The following is a 6,000-nucleotide window of genomic DNA, read 5'->3' as shown; positions in this document are numbered from 1 at the left end:
ACCATTTTCATCACATATCGAGGTGACATGCTATCGACATGGCTTACTACTGATGATGCTAAGCTTGGTCACTTGGCTGAGGTCGTGGTTCTTAAGGTTTCTCTGCTGTAAGCTTACTCTTTTCGTCTCTTTCCCTACTGTACTTTTTGGAAGGAAGTCACTATGAGTAGCCCATATTTAATTAAGGAGTAGAAGTTATCGCCACGTCCTTGAAGGGGCAGTATATATACAAACCATTTGGCATTCTTCGGCATGGATTAGTTATTTATTCAGTTGTTTATTTATGTCACTACAAACTCATGGATATTTGTTAAATACTTTGGATTAGAATTCAATACTATATTATATCTTTCCTTGTTCAAGTTGTTCCAGCTTTGGTCATTGGGAGCTCTTTCTGTTGGCTCCTGTGTCCTTTGGCATACCTCCATCTTTGGGTTTTTGTTTGTTTGTTTGAGCACTTCCTTACTTTATGACACTACAGAATGTTCCAGGTTCATCTTGTATATCTCCTGCCCCAGTCTGAGAATCAGCCATTTTTCTAAGGAGGCTGGTTCCTTTCATTGGAGAATAGTATTAGAAACCAAGATCTCAACACTAGGTTTGTTTAGTACTTTATATCCTGTAATCATGGATATATTTTTCCCAATTTTAATCTAGTTCTCATTGCAATTAAACATATCTATGAATTATATATTGTATATATAAAAAGATATTATATATAAATATATAGTATCTTTAATGCTATTCTTTATGTCTTATTCTTGGTAGAAATAAAGCAAGGATGTTCTCAAACATACACTAGCGTTCTCTCTTTTTTTTTAAAGATTGGCACCTGAGCTAACAACTGTTGCCAACCTTTTTTTTTCCCTCCTTCTTCTTCTTCTCCCCAAAGTCCCCCGGTTCCTTGTTGTATATTCTAGTTGTAGGTCCCTCTGGATGAGCTATGTGGGATGCTGCCTCAGCATGGCTTGAGGAGCGGTGCCACGTCTGCCCCGAGGATCCAAACTGGCGAAACCCTCGGCCAAGGAAATGGAGCGCATGAACGTAACCACTCAGCCATGGGGCGGGCCCTAGATTTCTCCTAGTGTTAATATGAGTAAAGGTGATGCGTGGGTCTTTGCTTGATGGGCAGAAGGGCTTTTCACCCCTCCTGAGGCCTACCTGAAATTCTCAGACATCCGGTCACCCTTCACAAGCTCTGTGGACTTGCACAGGAGGAAGGAGCAGCTCCACTCTGTCAGTTTGCATCACCTCAGGAAACCCAGCCAGAAAAAGCCGCTGCTATTCCAGTTTCTCGTCTCTCACACCTCCCACTAAAGAGCCCCAAGAGTCTGCTTCTGAAAAATAAATTTTATATAGTGAAGTGATAAGAGAACAAAACACGTCCTGATTTGAAGCTCCATTTTTAACACCATTTTTGTGAAATGACAAAACAAAAAGAACAAATTTAAGAAACATGAGAAGCCCCATTCATTTTCATACAGGCGTTGTAGGCATTGTACAATGACAGACCGTTGGCATCAGACCTAAAATAAGAACAGAGAAGTAGTGCAATGAGGAATCCATCCATCACATTAATGGCAAATGGCGCACTAATCATTGATCTATTATTTATCATGCAAATAAGTGTATCCTGTCTAGACTGCAGAAGCATTTCAATATAAAGGTGTCAGTATTACAGATAGAGAATAACTTTATTAAATAACCAACATTAAGTATAAACTAAAATGAATGGAATATAAGAAAAAACATCTTCTAGATTGAGTTTATCAACAGATCCTATTCTATGAAATTGTTATAGGAATTATGGTTTATGTCAGCTGCTAAATCTGAGTTTAGGAATTGGGTAAGAAAATACTTGTTCAGATCTTTCAAATTAAATAAAAATTTTGTGCAAGAAAAAGTGTCTCTAAATGAAAAGAGTTTTATGTTTACATAACCAGTGGTTTTAGCGTTTCCAGATATTTTTATTTGATTTTCAAATTTTTATTAATCAACTTTGTGTCCAATAAAAAGAGCTAATGCAAATGGTTTACCTTGGCCAAATTTGCCAATCAGGACTTCCGTAGCCTTAAACAAGGAAAGATCACTAGTAAAGACAATCACTATTGTAATCTTGATTAGTAAAATTACAAAATGTAGTGTTGAATTTAACAGAAATTTAGTAAAGTCAGGAAATGTTGCTAAATTTCTTTCATTCCAAGAATGAGTTTCCCTCTTTTGCTGAGTTGTTCAGTTAAACGAGTATTTCATTTGGAGAGTGTGGCCAGTGACTCACAGTGAGACGGGACAGGCGGAGAGGAGCCAGGCCTGACAGGAGCAGTGCCCACCCTGTGCCCTGGGAAAGCCCGCCTGGGTTCCGTGCTTGCAGCCTGGCCGCAGGCTCGCGGAATTTACTCCGAGAGAAATGATTGAGTACATCCTCTCTGCCAGGAACCGGGATGGCCTCTGGCCGTCATTACGTCCAGGCAGGGAGTGCGTTAGGAATGGGTGGGAGTGGAGACCCCTGAACACAACACCCGTGTCTCAGTAAGGGTGAGGTTCAGAGCTCCAGGAGACCCAGGGTCCACGGGGAAGCAAGGCCTTAGCTGGTGGACTGGATTTCAGGGACGGATTCCAACACCTGGCAGGGGATTTCCCTGGAAAAAAACAAGCTCCTAGTTTTCTGAGGGAACCACATAGGTTATTTAACAAAGATCTTTAATTGGATTAAAGCCAAAGCCCAAGTTTAGAATCAGAGGCACGTGGCAAGGGTGGGTTTGGGGACACGACCACCTTTTAAGAACGTGGCCCCGAAGGGAGGTTGTGATCAGGGCGTGAGAGCAAAAGTCAAAGTTCAGCTTGAGACATTTTATCCTAGATCAAATAAAAAGCAAAAGGGTCTCAGAAAATCAGTTGCTGGAACAGAGCGCCGGGGAGCCTGTGCTTCGGGCCCGACGTGCTGCCCCTGCAGGAGCCCTTAGAATGAGGTCAGTGTAATGAAGATGGAACCTGAGGTGCAGGCTTCTGCCTGCGGGACTAGAGATGGCCCCACTCAGGGGCGGGGTCGCTCTAGCAGACGGGAAGGCAGGAGGCCAGTGGGGACAGAGAGTGACAGGGGCTCGAGTCAGGAGATGTGCAAACTAAACGTCCATCATGTGGTGTCCCGAAGGGGAGCCTGGGACAGATAAAGGTCATTGGGTAAGAATGAAGGACATCTGAGTAAGGTATGGACTTTAGTTAACTAGAACGTATCCATTGCACGTTATGTGTTTCAAATGTATCATAAGATGTAGAGGTGAACAACGGGAGAAACTGGGTTCAGGGGTTACAGTAATCCTCTGAACTATCTTTGAATCTTTTCTGTAAATCTAAAACTATTCAAAAATAAAAGTTTAGTTTTCAAAATCAGACCCCTTATCTACGTCTTTCTCTTATGAACACTTTTCCCTGTTCCCTGAGAAGACAGCATTTCTAATTTATTTAATCTAGGATCTGGGTGTTTTGGGTATTACACTACTCGAAATGGCTTCCTCGTAATGTGACATTTATGCATATATTTTGTGTATTTCATATGCAAAAATTTATAATAGTTTAAAAAGCTTATACGAAAACTAGGCTACTTGCCTACATATTACTCTCCTTGTATTGTTTCAAGAATGAAGAACACTATATGCTCTGACTTCAAATGTAGTAAACATTAATTTGAAAAAATACTTTTATTAATTTGAAAAAAACACATGTTAAAAAATATCATTGAAAAAACAGGATAAATTTACTTTTGTCAATAAAGATTAGTTTTTAGATTAAGTCTTAAAATCCTTCTACATTTCATTTACTCCTTCACTTCTTTCTTTCCTTCTTTCCTTTCTCTAGCCCTTTCCTTTTCTCTTCCACTCTCCATCCTTCTTCTGTTGCTGCTTCTCCTCATTCCCATTTCTTTCATTTTTCATTTTAATAGATTTGAAGTCCTTACTTGAATAGGTCTTCTTTGGATTCCTCCACATTCTAACATTATTTATCAACTCTTTGTGAATTAGTAAGCTGGAGAGATAGATAGATAGATAGATAGATAGATAGATAGATAGACAGATAGATAGATAGATAGATTGACAGACAGATATATGCTGCGGCATTTTGTTGTAAATCTACAATTTGTTGAAAATCTACAAGATGAACAATATGTTTATGTTGGTAACTATAAACATCTAGTTCAATCCCATGTTTTGATGAAGAAATTGATTTTGAGGTTCAGTGCTTGGAGAGGCTGCCCAAGATGAGCCATGCAATTCCTTGTATTCATAAATAGCAGAACTGGGCCGAAATCCAGCAGTCTACCTCGCAGTCAGTCAAACGCTCATCTTACCGCCCTGTGTTGCCTTCACTCTATAAAAATTACTTTGTTTGCAGAGTTTTTCTTGAAATTTCTGTTCCTGTAAGGAGAAAGACAAATGTGTGCCAATAACTATTTGCCTGGACTTTATCGTCTATTGCTCCAGCAGGATGTCATGAATTGTTTTACAGCCTAACTTTATTATCTCTTTAAAAGGAAATGCTGAGAAAAAAAAAAAAATCATGATTCTCTTACTTAGATGAAAGCACTAGCTAGTTAAAAATTCATAAAATAATTTTACTACCATATGGATTTTCCTCCCATCTAATCTCATTTTATAACTATGTATATGTGCTAAAATTTTAGTAGTATAAGCAGTGGTGTTTTCTAAATGGTCTCTCTGAAGAGTTATAAAGCTGTAGAGGAAATGAAATTTGCTAGCCTTGGAGGTGATGCTATAAAGATATACAATTACTTGTAGGAAGAGACATCCTCATATGTATTTTCTGGACTGTTCTTCCTTTTGTGGCTGCAGTCCTATTTGCTGTCATTTTCTCTGACGGAATTTCTGCCTCTCTAATTGGTCTGTGTCCCAAAAGAGCTACCCAAGTTAATTTCTAATATTCTTTCCATTCCCTACAAGTCAGTGTCCTACTACATTATAGATATGTTTTCCTGTCCTTAGAGCATCTCTTCTGCCTAAACTAGCGTTAGCTGGTTTTACCTGATAGGAAGTGCTGTCATCTTACGTAGCCTTCAGTGATGGTTCATGGAACAACGGAAGAGTATTTAGAGATGATTTTACAAATGGCTCCATTCGTCACACTATTGTCTTTGCAGGCATGGGTTCCTGCTTTTGTTGACTGGGGAACCCTACCCTGCCATAGGGCTCGAGTTTCATTTGGGGCTTGGTGACTCTCTAGCACCACACACTGGCATCCTGATCATTGACAATGCCCTTGGGACTCTGTCAATCTGCACAACAGATAATCCCAGAGAAATCAGTGGAGAAGTCAAGGAAAAAAATCTCTCTGAAATCTATCGGATTCCAGAGATTTAGGACTAGCCTAAGTAATATTCTTTTCAAATTCCTTCTTTTCTGGCATTTCAGGTCAGAGCTAGGCACACGTTGAGCTTTGAGTTGCCATTTGTACCATATATTTCTTAATTTTCACTTTTCTTTGCTTTATGTTGCAAAAATCATTCAAAATAAGAAAATAGTGAAAATCTCCACCCATCCCTCAGAGAAAACCAGTGATCACATTTGGTGTATATCCTTCCAGCTTTCTGACTGCGTTTATGCAAACATATATGTGAAAGTACTACCAAAAAATACAGTGCGTGTGTGTGTGTGTGAGACTTGCACTTTCTTTTTTACTTAACAGTATACATTGAGCATCTTTTTATATCAATACACACAGAGTCATTCCATTCTTTTTAATAGCTGCATAGTATTTCACTCCATTATATGGAGGTATCATAATTCATTCAGCCTGTCCTTCAGTCACGGACATTTGGATTACTTTGATGTTTTTGCTGAAGGTAACATCATTATACATATATCTGCAATAACTTGGGGCAATACTTCTCCAGGGTAAATTCCTGGAAATTAGTAGGACAAAATACTTTTCCAGTTTGTACTTCCACCAAGAATGTATGAAAATCCTTATTTCCCTGGTGTCATACCT

This window comes from Equus przewalskii, chromosome 32, assembly GCF_037783145.1.
Source record: "Equus przewalskii isolate Varuska chromosome 32, EquPr2, whole genome shotgun sequence".
NCBI classification, from domain to species: Eukaryota; Metazoa; Chordata; class Mammalia; order Perissodactyla; family Equidae; genus Equus; species Equus przewalskii.
Note: the sequence above shows the minus strand (reverse complement) of the source record.